Source organism: Lynx rufus, unplaced genomic scaffold (assembly GCF_022079265.1).
Source record: "Lynx rufus isolate CCGP_SWC_20201006 ecotype Redwood Valley unplaced genomic scaffold, mLynRuf1.p SCAF_7, whole genome shotgun sequence".
NCBI classification, from domain to species: Eukaryota; Metazoa; Chordata; class Mammalia; order Carnivora; family Felidae; genus Lynx; species Lynx rufus.
Window position 1 is genome coordinate 76465052 of NW_025814889.1, and position 13558 is coordinate 76478609.

Here is a 13558-nt window from a genome sequence, read left to right on the forward strand (position 1 = left end):
CCATTTAACAGATAAGGAATTAAATATTGTAAGTTCAGTTCTTAGCAGTGCCATGGCCACTTAATAACTTGTCACCTGACACCCATCTTTCATATACCATCCTTCATTCATATATTTAAAGTTAATTCTTTTATTGCCTCTTTCACTTAACAAACACTTATTGGTAACATTCTACATGCCAAGCCTGGTCCTAGATGCTATAAATACATAAATGAAGGAGATCTAGTTTTGTCTTTGAGGCACTCATACCCTGGTTTACGGATACCTTTCTATCTATACATCTTGAACTGGATAGCCCTTTAATCCCTTATGATTTCAGAGCATGTTGTAATTTACAAACAACTTATTCATGTATGAGTCAGCTAAGGCTCAGAGGACTTAAGAGATTTACCTAAAGTTACAGAGCTGAGAAGTACAGAGTCAGGACTTTACTCTGATTTCCTGATTCCCAATCTGAGGTCCTTTCTTTTCTTTCCCCTTTCTCCTTCTTTCTTTTAAACCCAATCATACTGATAATTAGATTACATATAAATGACCCAAACAAGCCAATTAAAAGATAGAGATTATAAGGTTCAATTAAGAAAACCCCAAGACTCAATTATGTGCTAACTATAGGAAACACACTTTAGGGGCACTGGGGTGGCTCAGTTGGTTAGGTGTTGGACCCTTGATTTGGGCTCAGGTCATGATCTCACCATTCATGAGTTCAGCCCTGCATCCGGCTCCTTGCTGGCAGTGCGGAGCCTGCTTGGGATTCTCTTGCTCTCCCTCTCTCTCTGCCCCTCCCCTGCTCGTGCACACGTCCTCTCTCTCTCTCTCTCAAAATAAACTTAAAAAAAGGAAGGAAACTGGGGCGCCTGGGTGGCTCAGTAGGTTGAGTGTTCGACTTCGGCTCAGGTCATGATCTCACAGTTGGTGAGTTTGAGCCCCATGTCGGGCTCTGAGCTGCCGGCTCAGAGCCTGAAGCCTGCTTTGGATTCTGTGTCTCCCTCTCTCTCTCTCTCTCTCTGCCCCTCCCCTGCTCACATTCTGTCTCTCTCTCAAAAATAAATAAATGTTTAAAAAAAAAACACACGCTTAAATAAAAAAACATACATAGGTTAAAAGTAAAAGGATGGAAAGAGGTAAAGCATGCTAATACTAATCAAAAAGAAAGTTGGAGTGGCTATATTAATATCAGAGTCTAGAATAAGAAATATTAGTGGGGCACCTGCGTGGCTCAGACGGTTAAGCATCCGACTTTGGCTCAGGTCATGATCTTGTGGTTCGTGAGTTCCAGCCCCACACTGGGCTCTCTGCTGTCAGCACAAAGCCTGCTTTAGATCCTCTGTCTCCCTCTCTCTCTACCTCTCCTTCACTCTGTTCATTCTCCCTCAAAAACAAACATAAAAAAAGAAATATTAGCAAAGATAAAAAGGGAGGGACATTCCATAACGATAAAGGTGACAATTAATAAAGGGGGATATAATCCTAGATGTACATGCATCTAATGACAGAGTTTCAAAATATATGAAGCAAAAAAATAGAAGTGAAAGGAGAAATGGACAAATCTACAATTATAGTTAGAGATTTCAACATTTCTCTTGTAGGATCTGGTAGAAGTAGAAAACAATAAATAAAGATAAAGAGGTTTTGAAAAATGCTATCAACCAACTTGACTAAATTGACATTTATAGAACACACCATCCAACAACAGCAGGACACGTGTTATTTCCAAATGCATATGGAACAATAATCTGGGCCTTAAAACAAGTATCAATAAATTTATAAAAATTAGAATCATACAAAATATATTTTCTGACCACAATGGAATTAAACTATAAATGAGTAATTGAGAAAATTCCCAAATGTTTGTAAATTAAACAACATGAGTAAAAAAGAAATCACAAGGAAAATTATGAAATATTGTGAACTGAGTGAAAATGACATGACAAAATTTGGTAAATCAAAATCAAAATTTGTGAGATGCTGCTAAAGCAGTGCTTAGAGGGTGAAACTAGAAAAGGAAGAAAAGAGAAACCCAAAATAAGTGGAAGGAAATAATAAGGATAAGAGTAGAAATCAATAAAATGGAAAACAAACAAACAAAAACGGAGAAAAATCAATGCAACCAAAACTTGGCTCTTTGAAATATTAATAAAACAGATAAAACGCTAACCAGATTGTACCAGGAAAAAGAAAAGGACACCAGTTACCAATAACAGGAATAAGAGAGGGGACATCACTACAGACTCTACGTGGGAATAATGAGTATTATGAAAGAACTTCATGGAAAGGAAGTTGGTAAGTTGAATGAAATGGACAAATCCTTGTAAGATGTAACCTATCAAAGTTCATAAAAGAATAAAAAACCTGAAAAACCCTGTATCTACCAAAGAAATTGGATTTGTAATTAAAGACCTTTCCCTTGCAGAAAAATCCAGCCCCGGATGGCTTAATTTTTGCCAAGGGGAATAAAAATACAATTTTATAAAACTGCTTCCAGAAAACTGAACAGTAGGGAACACTTCTCATTTTTTTTTAGTTTATTTATTTATCAAGAGGGAGAGTGAGAGCATGCGCACTCATTGGGGAGGGGCAGAGAGAAAGGGAAAGAGAGAAAATCCCAAGCAGGCTCCTTGCTGTCAGTGCAGAGACCGAGGCAGGGCTCGAACCCACGAACCGTGAGATCATGACCTGAGCTGAAATCTAGAGTTGAATATTTAACCCACTAAGCCACCCAGGAGCCCTTCAAATCATTTTTTTGAGGTTAGCATTATATTGCTACCAAAACCAGACAAAAATGTTACAAGAAAAATATCCAATATACACCACACACATGGACGTAAGAGAAAATAAAATGGAAGCCACTGACTAGAAAAAAAATTATTTGCAAAACATATATTTGATAAAAGACTTGTACCCAGGATATATAAAAAAATCACTACAACTCAATAATTACAAGAAGAAGAACATGCCAGTTTTTAAAACAGGTAGAAGATTTAAGTAGACATGTCACTAGCTAAGATGTACAATGGTGTTACAAATATGCGAAGATTCTCAATATCATCAGTTGTTAGGGAAATGCAAGTTAAAACCAGAACCAGATGTAAAATCTGAGAAGGATGAGCCAGATAATAAAAAGTATGACGATACCAGGTGTTGAGGAGGATGTTGAGAAAATGAAACCCTTGTATATTGCTGGTGAAAAATGAAAAATGGTACAGCTTCTTTGGAAAACAGTTTGGCAGTTATTTAAAAAGTTAAATACACATTACCATACAATCCACCAATCCCACTCCTAAGTATTTACCCAAGAGAAGTTAAAACATATGTCCACAAAGACCTATACACAAATATTCATAAGCAGCTCTATTTGTTAAAGCGTAAACCTGCAAACAACCTAAATGGCTACCAACTTGTGAAAGGACAAATTGTAGTCTGCCTATGCAGTGAAATATACTAGTTCACATTGAAAAGGAATGAATTACTGATAGAGGCAGCCACATGGATGATCACAGAAGCACTGTATTAAGTGAAAAGAGGCAGACACAAACTACTACAAACTGTGATTGCATTTATACGAAATTCTAGAAAGACAAAACTATAGTGACAAATACCAGATCAGGAGAGGTCAGGAGCCAGACAAGGGGGAAGAGATTGAATGCAAAGGGGCACAAAGAAAGTTTCTGAGTGAAGGAAATGTTTTATGTTGGGATTATGGTGGTGGTTACATGACTGTGTACGTGTGTGAAAATTTACTGTATTGTACACTTCAAATTGGTGAGTTTTGTTATATGTAAATTATACCTCATAAAGCTGATTTTTTAAAATGTCATGTTTTCTAATGCCCAAGACTTGTGGAGGGACTGTAGGCAGACAGTAGTAAAAAGGGCTAGAAGTTAGTCAGGAGGGAACTGGAGGGTGTGAGGAAATAAATCTTCCTCTTCTCTCAGATGACGAGTCTTCCCTACTTTCATTCCCACTAGGATGCCCCCTCTTCCAAGTTCCTCTCCCGTGCAGCTCTGTAGCCAGCAGCAACACCTTCACCATAGTTTAAGAGCCACACTTAGGTGATCACTAGTCCAGGAAAGATGTTTGCAAACTTTTTTTATTTTAAAAAACAGCCAACTGGGGCACCTGGGTGGCTCAGTCTGTTAAGCGTCTGACTCTTGATTTCAGCTCAGGTCATGATCTGGCAGCTCATGAGTTGGAGCCCTGCATCGGGCTCTGTGCTGACAGTGTGGAGCCTGCTTGAGATTCTCTCTCACCCCTCTCTCTTTGACCCTACCCCGCTTGCTCTCTCAAAATAAATAAACTTCAAAAAAAAATTTTTTTTTAATCAACCTCCTTTTCCAAGCAAAGCCTTTTGTAGGACCTCACTGTCTAAAACAGATAAAAGCAAATCTTACTAGAGTACATCTATAGATTCAATTTCATGATATCTTGGTGTTATAAAATCATTCAAATTCAACAAGGCTGTTTTGATGAACTCCAAAATTTAACACGTAGGACATGTGAGTGTATATATTTTTAAACTGTTTTAAGAACAGATAAAATATATTTAAAGTTTAAAGACAAGGCCAAGAAGATGACAGAGGAGATGCCAGGTTGCCCACTGTGTAGCAAGGGTTGATGATAAACACTCAGATTGGAGCAGGTCAGAAGACTCTGCAGAGATATCTTCAAGAAGATGAAGCTGATAGAATTTCTGCTGTGTTTACATAGTCTGAGAAGAGATTTAGGCAACTAGGTGAGGATTTGGGGGCAGAGTTTGTGATAAATACATAGAAAACATAAATAAATGAGTGGTGCCTGGGTGGCCCAGGCAGTTGAGCAACTGACTCTTGATTTCAGCTCAGGTCATGATCTCATAGTTGTGGGATCAAGCCCCACGTTGGTCTCCACCCTGAGTGTGGAGTCTGCTGGGGATTCTCCCTCTCTCTCTCTCTTTCTCTCTCCCCCTCTCCCCTGCTCACATGTTCTCTCTCTCTCTCAAAAAAAAAAAAAAAAAGAAAGAAAGAAAGAAAAGAAAACATAAACAAATGAAAAAAACAAGATAATTATTAATCCCAGGAAAAATCAAAAGTTGTTCAAGAGAGGAAGAGTAATCAAAGTGTTTTATATGACTCAACTCTAAGTAGCATATGAAGTCAGTATGGTGAAAACTGAACTAACAAAAATTATTGAATTAAATTTGACAGATGGGAGAGGAGAATGAGGTATCAGTGGGCAGGGGAGGAGATCTGAAGGGAAAAAAGTTAAATCCTCCAATCTGCCTCTATTATTTGCGGGAGCTGGGACAAGAGTACAAATGGGAACATTACTCAAATATTTTAATGTTACATATTAAGCTAACAAACTGTTAAATAAAATACCTTCTAGGGGGCACCTGGGTGGCTCAGTCAGTTAAACGTTCAACTTTGGCTCAGGTCATGATCTCACGGTTTCTGGGTTCGAGCCCTGCCATCAGGCTCTGTGCTGACAGCTCAGAGCCTAGAGCCTGCTTCAGATTCTGTGTCTCCCTCTCTCTGTGCCACCCCCCCCCCAGCTCGTGCTCACGCTCTCTCTCTCCCAAAAAGTAAATAAACATTAAAACAATTTTTTTTTAAATGCCTAACTTTACCAATGTACTTTCATAAGGACCTGGAAAGACATGTTCTAAATTAGAATTTTTGGAATTCTCAGAGTTCTAGTCTAAAAAACAGCAGCCCCCAGCCCCTAGCTCTTGCCTCACTCTTTTCCTCTGCCCTTGCCTCTGTCCTACATTGAGAGAGCCTCACACGGGATCCCGTGGAGACCTCAGCTTGTGCTCATGCCTCTCTTGCTTCTTGCTCAAGTAACTGACCCTTGGCTACCCTTCAGGACTAGGGATGCCTACATCATCAGCAAGGAAGTAAGCTGGGCAGGGAAATCCAGGGTTCCAGATATTCAGAATATGGCCTATAAGGGGGTAAGTGGGCTTTGGATAGGCATGTCCCCTTGGACTCCTCACCCTGGGAGGGATGCAGCTGAAGGAGGGCCAGGGTAATGAAGGTAATGCCAAAAGAAACAGCTTAAAAGAGCTAAAAATGGCTGCCTCCGGGCAGAGAGAGATGATGGAGGCAGGGCTCTGCGGTTTTTATGAACAAATCTCATACAATTATTTGATCCTTTAAAATAGATGCCTACGTATTCTAAGAAATACCTAATTTAAAAAAAAGAAAAAAAATTAAAATAAAATGTGATTGATAAGTTTATGGAAACTCTGACCACTTCTGCTATGCACAGAGGTCTTAGTAATAAGGTTTGAAAACCACAGGACTAGGCCCCCAATGAAGTTCCTCTCTACAATGACCCCCCCCCCCCCCCCCCGCCATGAATCCTTCTTCCTTTCCTCCTATTTGTCTCCTTTAATTTAGGAATTCTGCTTCCTGTTGGTAGTGTATTCTACCTCTCCCCGGTAGACTCTAAGCCCCTTGCAAGCAGGGACCCGGCTCAGAGTTTTGAATCACCAGCACCTAGCACAGCACCAAGTACAGAGCACAGGCTCAGCAAAGTGTGACAAATAAAGGAAAATGGAAGCATCTCTATCTAGGCTTTGGAGAGAAGGTGCATCTCCCTTTCGGGCAGGAGCCCTGTCAGTTAGTAGCCCTGAGACCTTCTGCATATTCACTAAATAGCTTTGGGTTGTAACTCCCTTATCCGCGTGGGCAACACAGTATTTAGCTCACATCTTTAACGCCTATAAATGATTGCCCCCCTCTCCTTTCATCGCTCGGTGGGAACCAAATCTTTAAAAGTTCAGGCTCACGTGAGAAGCACGTACGAGGGCAGGAATTTCAGCGGATCTGTTTGCTCTTTTTTTTTTAAACTGCCATTTGCCCAGTGCCCAGAACAGTTCCTGGCACATAACAGATGCTCAACAAATACTTACCCAACGAATGAATTTAAAAGTGCTAAACACAAGTACTCAACGAATAAAAAAAACTTTTTTGTGAGGTGCAAAGATACCCCTACAGTCAGAATGAATACGTCGGTCCAGCCCCCAGGTCCTGGGAGCGAGCGCACGGGATCCAGCCGCTCCGAGCGCCCGTGCGGGACGGACGCGCCAGCCGAACGGCTAACGCCGGGAAGCGACGCGCCCAGGTCTGGAGGCGGCCGAGCGGGAAGGGCAAGAAGGCAGGAGAGTTGCCGGCGCGCGCGGAGCTGGCCCGGGACGCGCGCTCTGGCTTCCGGAGCAGCCGAACTTGGGCGGCTGGAGCCGCCAGTCAGAGCCCGGAGCAGGCGCGCCCCGCGCCCCGCCCCCCGTGGGCGGCCCCCGGACCTGGCGGCGCGGGGGCGGGGCCAGGCTCTCCGTGCCGGGGGCGGGGCCGGGCCGGGCGCTCCGGGCCGGTGCAGGGCCGGCTGGTCCGCGGGCGCGACCGGAGCCCCGGCCACCAAGGGGTGCGACCCCCCATTGGCCCCGCCTTCCCGGCTGCGGCCCGACCAATCAGAGCGGCTTTTACTGGCGGGTGGGCCGAGCCGGCCCAGCTGCTCGGAGGCTCTGGCATGGTAACGTCCCCGCGCGGGGGTGGAGGGGCCCGGGGCGGTCCCACAGCGCCCCCGGCGGCTCGGGCCAGGGCCGGGGGGGCGGGGAGGCCGCCGGGGGTACCCGGGACCCCGGGGGAGGGCGAGGGGCATGAGGGGTTAGGAAAGGGAGCCCGGGAGGGGGAGGGGAGTAGGGATTTGGGGGAGAAGGGGCGGGGAGGCCATGATGGAGGATGGCGGGGTGAGGGGAGAGGGGGGTTGAGTGAAACGTGAGTTGCGGTACTGGGTGAGGAGGGGGAAGGGAAGAAGTGAAGGGTGGGTTTCTGGAGAAAGGTCGGAGAGGGGGTGGGAATGTGGGAACCGAGGAATAAGGGGAAAGCTGGGGCCACACTTTCCCCTCCTGGGATATTTGGCGTGCAACACGCCCCTCCCCAGACCCAGTGCTTGTTTCCTCTGGAGGCCAGGATACCCCGTAAGACCACTTGGAGACCCCCCTCTCTTTCGTTTCCCCCTCATTGTCTCCTGAGATGAGGAGGGGGCATTGTCTCCTGAGGAAAGAGAGGCTTCCGCCCCCATCCAGTGCTGGATAGTCCAAGAAACGAGAAAGCAGAGGACCCTTGGTCCCAACCCTGACTCTGCCATCAACAAACTGTGTAACAACTCTGTGTGACCTTGGGCAAGTCACTACCTTTCTTTGGGCCTCAGATTTCCCATCGGTTTTTAAAAAAGCAACAAGGAAAATGCATGAGAATGATACCCCAGATCTTTTCCAGCTTCAAAATGGGGTGGTTCTTGAGGGAAGAGTTCAGGAGAACGGGTTCTAGGATGTGGGGAAGCAAGGGAAAGAAGGCTGAAGATGGAGGCGAGGCCTTCAGCTGGGGCTGCAGAAAATCCCCTGGGATGTGGGGGGATGGTAGGCACAAAGCGAGCAGGGCTGGAGCAGGCTAGGCAGCGCCTCTGGAATCCTATTGGAGAGACGGAAGAACTCTGGAAGTCACAGAGGAGGTTGAGACCTAACCCAAGAAAATGAAGACCAGAATGAGGTCTTCATCCTGAGGGGATGGCAGATCAGAGAGAAGCAGTGGAAGGTGTTTTCTAGTGAGACAGCCAGTCTCTTTGGGGAGTAGGAAATGCTAAGGCTGGTATAGAGGAGTGGGGACTAGGATGGTCTTGAAAACAGGGAGGGGCCCGTGCTGTTTGGGGCAGCTGAGGCAGGTAGACTGCGGGGTAGTCAGCTGGTCTCAGCCTCCATGGCATTTTTCTTTTTGATGATAGCTACTCTTTCTGAGAGGTGTGCCTTCCAGCTTTCGTTTTCCAACACAAATCCCGTTAGGGAGTGAGTCAGACCAGGCCAACCTTCAGGATTGTGTGTGAACTGGGGTGAAAAGAAAACAGGAGAATCCGTTTGTAAGAAATAGCTGTGGCACCACCATCCTTGCTGGGAGGCAGCTCGGTGGAGTAGTTGAAAGCACAGGCTTTGGGGTCAGACTGCTTGGATTCCAAACCTGCCTCTGCCACTTAATCTCTTAGAACCTCGGTCAAGTTACTTAATCTCTCTGAACCTCAGTTTCTTTATTTATAAAATGGGGATAATAATAACCTCTTAGATGGTTGCAAGGATTAAATGAGTATTTGGCATGGTATCTGGCTCGTAATAAGCACTCAATAAATATTAGTTGTTAGATGATATTAATCCCTCTTTCCATGCTCTTCCTTCTGTCTCTCCATTCTTGCTCTTTTCTCTTTTTATTCTTTCTTCTGAATCTTTAGTTCTGAGATGCCCCTTAGATGTGAAGTCTGAGAATTGATTGCACCTTGAGGTGGGGGGGGGGGTGATTCCACTGGCCCAGGTGAACATATGATGATCAGATGATCAATTGTCTCTTCATCATATCTCTCCAGCCCACAAATCTGTTTTTGTTCCAGGAAGACACAGGATCTCGATCTCTTAGCCCCATTTCCTATATCCCTCTCTCACACGAGTTACTTCAGAGTCTCACCCCAAAGTGTAATAAGACCCAAAGTTGTACAGGCACTGAGTGAGATAGGGGCAGGGGTGTTTCAGGAAAGAAAGTGTACACATTGCACAGGGGAAGCTCAGAAAGGGAGGGCTTTGGAATTTCCATGGTAATTTATGTTCATTCCATTGCTCTGTCCTCTGCGGGAACTGTCCAAAACAGTCCAGCATCTGGATCCCGGCCAGGGGTCTCCATTCCAAGTTAAAGATGGTCAGTGCTCGCTTCGGCAGCACATATACCAAGTTAAAGATGGTCATATACAGTTCATTTTTCTATTATTTAGATTTTCCCATGCTAGTATTTGATTCCAGTTCCCTTTCCCCAGCCATACAGACAGCCTCTGCCAACCTCTGTCCCTCTCATCACAGGCTGCCTTTACCCAGGGAATTTATACAAATGTACCTGAGCATATGCACACACATGCACACATTTGCCTGTTTAGGATATTCCAGTATGCAAAAATCTAATAAGGTGAAGGATGAGCCTGCATTTGATCACAGTACTTTGTATGCAGGGCCCTGACTAGACACTCAAGAGGAGGCTTAAAAGGAGAAAACATAATCCCTGAATATAGAGAAATCTCCTGAATAGGGAGATGGGCAGTCCCGTGGGAAACACCCAGCAAACGTCCACAGAGTAGCAGGTCATTGGTGCCAAGTAGTGCAGCATTTATCCTGAGGGGACGCAAGTAGGTAGGAGTGTGTATATGTGTGGAGGATAATCATAAAGGTAATCTGAAGGGGGTGAAGATTGGATCATCTTGAACAGAGACCGTGGAATAAGAGGAACACATGGCGTAACCTAACAATTGCTGTGCAAAGAGGAGGGCAGCCATGGAGTCAGGCTGAACCAAGAAGAGTGGAAGAGCGTTGTTGAAAGGCTTTGAATGTTAGGTAGGATTCTGTGGGGTGAGCAATAGGGAGTCATCACTAGTCCTCAAGGAAATGTTGGATCCTTGCTGATTTAACCACAGGGGGAGTGGGGAATATGCTAGAGTGAAAAAAACAGACCTGTTTCCTGTGGCAAGGGCTGTGCCCGGAAGATAGGACTGGAGGGCAGGTTGGATCCAGTCCTGGCTCTGTCCCTGACAGGCGGGGTATGGGACTGATAATTCCCCTTAGTTTTCTCATCTGAGAAAGGAGACTACCTTGGGTGGTTGCCAGAATACCCTCCAGATCTGCCATTCTGTGTTCCTGAGTAACTACCATGCCTTACCAGTGGCTGTGTTTTGTGGGACCTGCCAAGACCATTCAGTCAGCAAACATAAACACCTACTGTGTGCCAGTCAGGGACAGTGAGGAAAATACAGTGGGGATAGGATATCAGAGTGAGCAAAAACAGGCAAAGTCCCTGCCCCTTAAAGTTTAAGGTCTAGTGGAGGCAGCAGATAATTTCATTGATTCTGAGACTCACATTTTAACATTTCTTGTCAAAATACATCTTTTTTATTAATTTTTTTTTGAGAGACTACGTGTGTGCCTGCGTATGGGAGGGGCAAAGAGAGAGGGAGAGGGGGAGAGAGAGAGTCTTAACCTTAAGCGGGCTCCACACCCAGTGCCGAATCCAACATGGGGCTTGATCTCCTGCCATGAGATCATGACCTGAGCCAAAATCAAGAGTCGGACCCTTAACTGACTGAGGCACCCAGGCACCCCACAGATAACATCTTAAAATCGATGAAGTATCATAATTTAAGTGTCAGCATTTGGATTTTATTAGTGCCACCTAAAATAATCCTACAATCAGCATTGTGCAAAAAACTGTAAAATTCCAGTGGGTAATTGCTAAAGGGGGAGGGTACATGGTACACGAACATGTAAAAGAGGGCTCTGACTAGCCTGGTCCACTGGGTTGGGAGGGAGCCTTTCCTGAGGAGGCGGTGATTGACAGATGTGAGACCTGCAGGCTAGGTGTATGGGGTTGGCAGGAAGTTGTGCCTGGCAAAGATGCATGCCTGACATGGGAGAACTGAGAGGAGGTGAGGGTGGCCAGATGGAGCACAAACCCAGGAGCTCAGCGTGGATGAGGCTGGCACAGCAAACCTCCCACAGCCTTCCAGGCCTTGGGTAGGGGTTTTGGTCTCCACCCTGAGAACAGTGAGAGCCGTCAAAGAATTTTAAGCAGGGAGTAACGTGGTCTGAGGTGCATTTTGATGAGCTTGTTATGGCTGCTGATTGGAGCGGATGTGAGGAGACTACTACAGGAGGTTGGATGAAAAAAAGGGGTGGTAGGGTGGAGGAGGAAATGGAAAGAAGTGGATGGATTCAAGAAATGTGTATGAGGCACAATTAGCAGGACTCCATGACATAGTGACAAGGAAGAGGGAGGTGTGGAGAATGACTCACTGGTTTCTATCTTAGACAACTGTATGGTTGGTGGTGCCAATCTCAGATGGGCAACTCGAGCCTAGGAGGGCCCAAAGATGGTTATGCAGCATCTGGGAGGTCAGACCTCCCAGGGCCAGTGTGGCACAGAGAAATGGATTTCCTCCCATATTGATTAGTTTCTGATTTTTCACGCTAAGGACAGTCGCGAGCAGGAGCAGGTCTGAATACAGGGCCAGAGTAGGTGAACACTGAAAGAGGTGATTCAAGTTGGAATAGTTTGGCTTATGCCCTTTTCTCCTTAGGACAAGATGAGTGGAAAAAGGAAGGACAGATATTGCTAGAGGTAGAGATTAAAAAACATCTTTAAATGCTGAGCCTTCTTGGTATAGGGGTCATTGGGTAAGTAGGGAAATTGGGCAGCAGTGAGGTGTCTCCTCTTCAGCCAGCTACCACCTTTCCATAGAACTCCTTCCTCCCTGACACCTTCTAACCTTCAAGCAAAAAGGAGGAAGGGCAGGGCTGTTGGCTGCATCTCCAAGCCTCAGTTCACTTGAAAAAAAAAAAAATATATATATATATATATTTGAATAGGGGGTATAATCACATGGTTACAAAGGGTATACATACAGTGAGAAATTTCCCTTCCCACTTCTGTCCCCCTTCTACTGATTTCTTGTATGTCATCTTTTCTCTCCAGTTTTCATACAAATGATCCAACTTTGCTGTACTTTGCTTTTTTTCCCCACTTATTAACGTATTTAGAGATTGCTCCTATCAAGATAATGAGCATCTTCATTTTTTATGACTATATAGTATTCCATTGTATGTTTGCGTATAATTTCATAGTTACCTAGTGATGGATATTTGGGCTGATTCCAGTCTGTTTTTACAAATAATATGGAATGGAAACACATACGTAATTTTGGCCATGTGGGGCTATGTTTATAGAATGAATTTTCAGAATTAGGGGTGTTTGTTCCTTCATTTGTTCTGTCTTACATTCATTCAATATTTATTGAGTACCCATTATGTGCCAGACACTATCAGGTACCAGGAGTCCAGCTTTCAACAAGTCAGACATGATCCCTGTTCTCATGGAATGTTATTATACTTTAATAAGGGGATAATAATAATAATTACAAAACTGTTATACACACCAAGAAACTTAGAAGGGAATCAGAATAAATTGGAAGGGATCTGCTTTAAATAGTCAGGAAGTCTTTTTAGAGCAAGTGATATTTAAGCCAACCACTGAAGGATGGGATGTGGCAGCCAGTAGGTGTAGGACAGGGAAACCTAGGCTGTTCAGAGTATCAGCCACAGGAGATGGGTTTGGGATCTATAGGGGAGGGGGAGTAGAGCTAAAGAGGAGGGGGTGACTGGGAGTGGGAGGTCTCAGAGTGAGCGAGTGACTAAAGATGAGGCCAGTTGTGGGAGGCTGGCAGTGAAGAGAGGAGGCTAGTGCTTATGAAGGCATAGTGACTGTTCACAGGGCTTTGGGTTTGAATCTAACTGGGTGAATTCAGGTAGGGGAATGGGAAAAGAGGTCACTTCCTCCCGGGATACTTTGGGAATGAGAGGCCTCTGCTGAAGGTTTGAGGGAGGCTCAGCCTTTGCCCACAGACGGGAGAATGGATGAAAAGCCTTGGGAAGAGCTAGTCTGTGCCTGTGGTACAGCTGCCTCCATCTTTTCTGTGGCTTTGGCAAAATAAAGATGACTTTTTT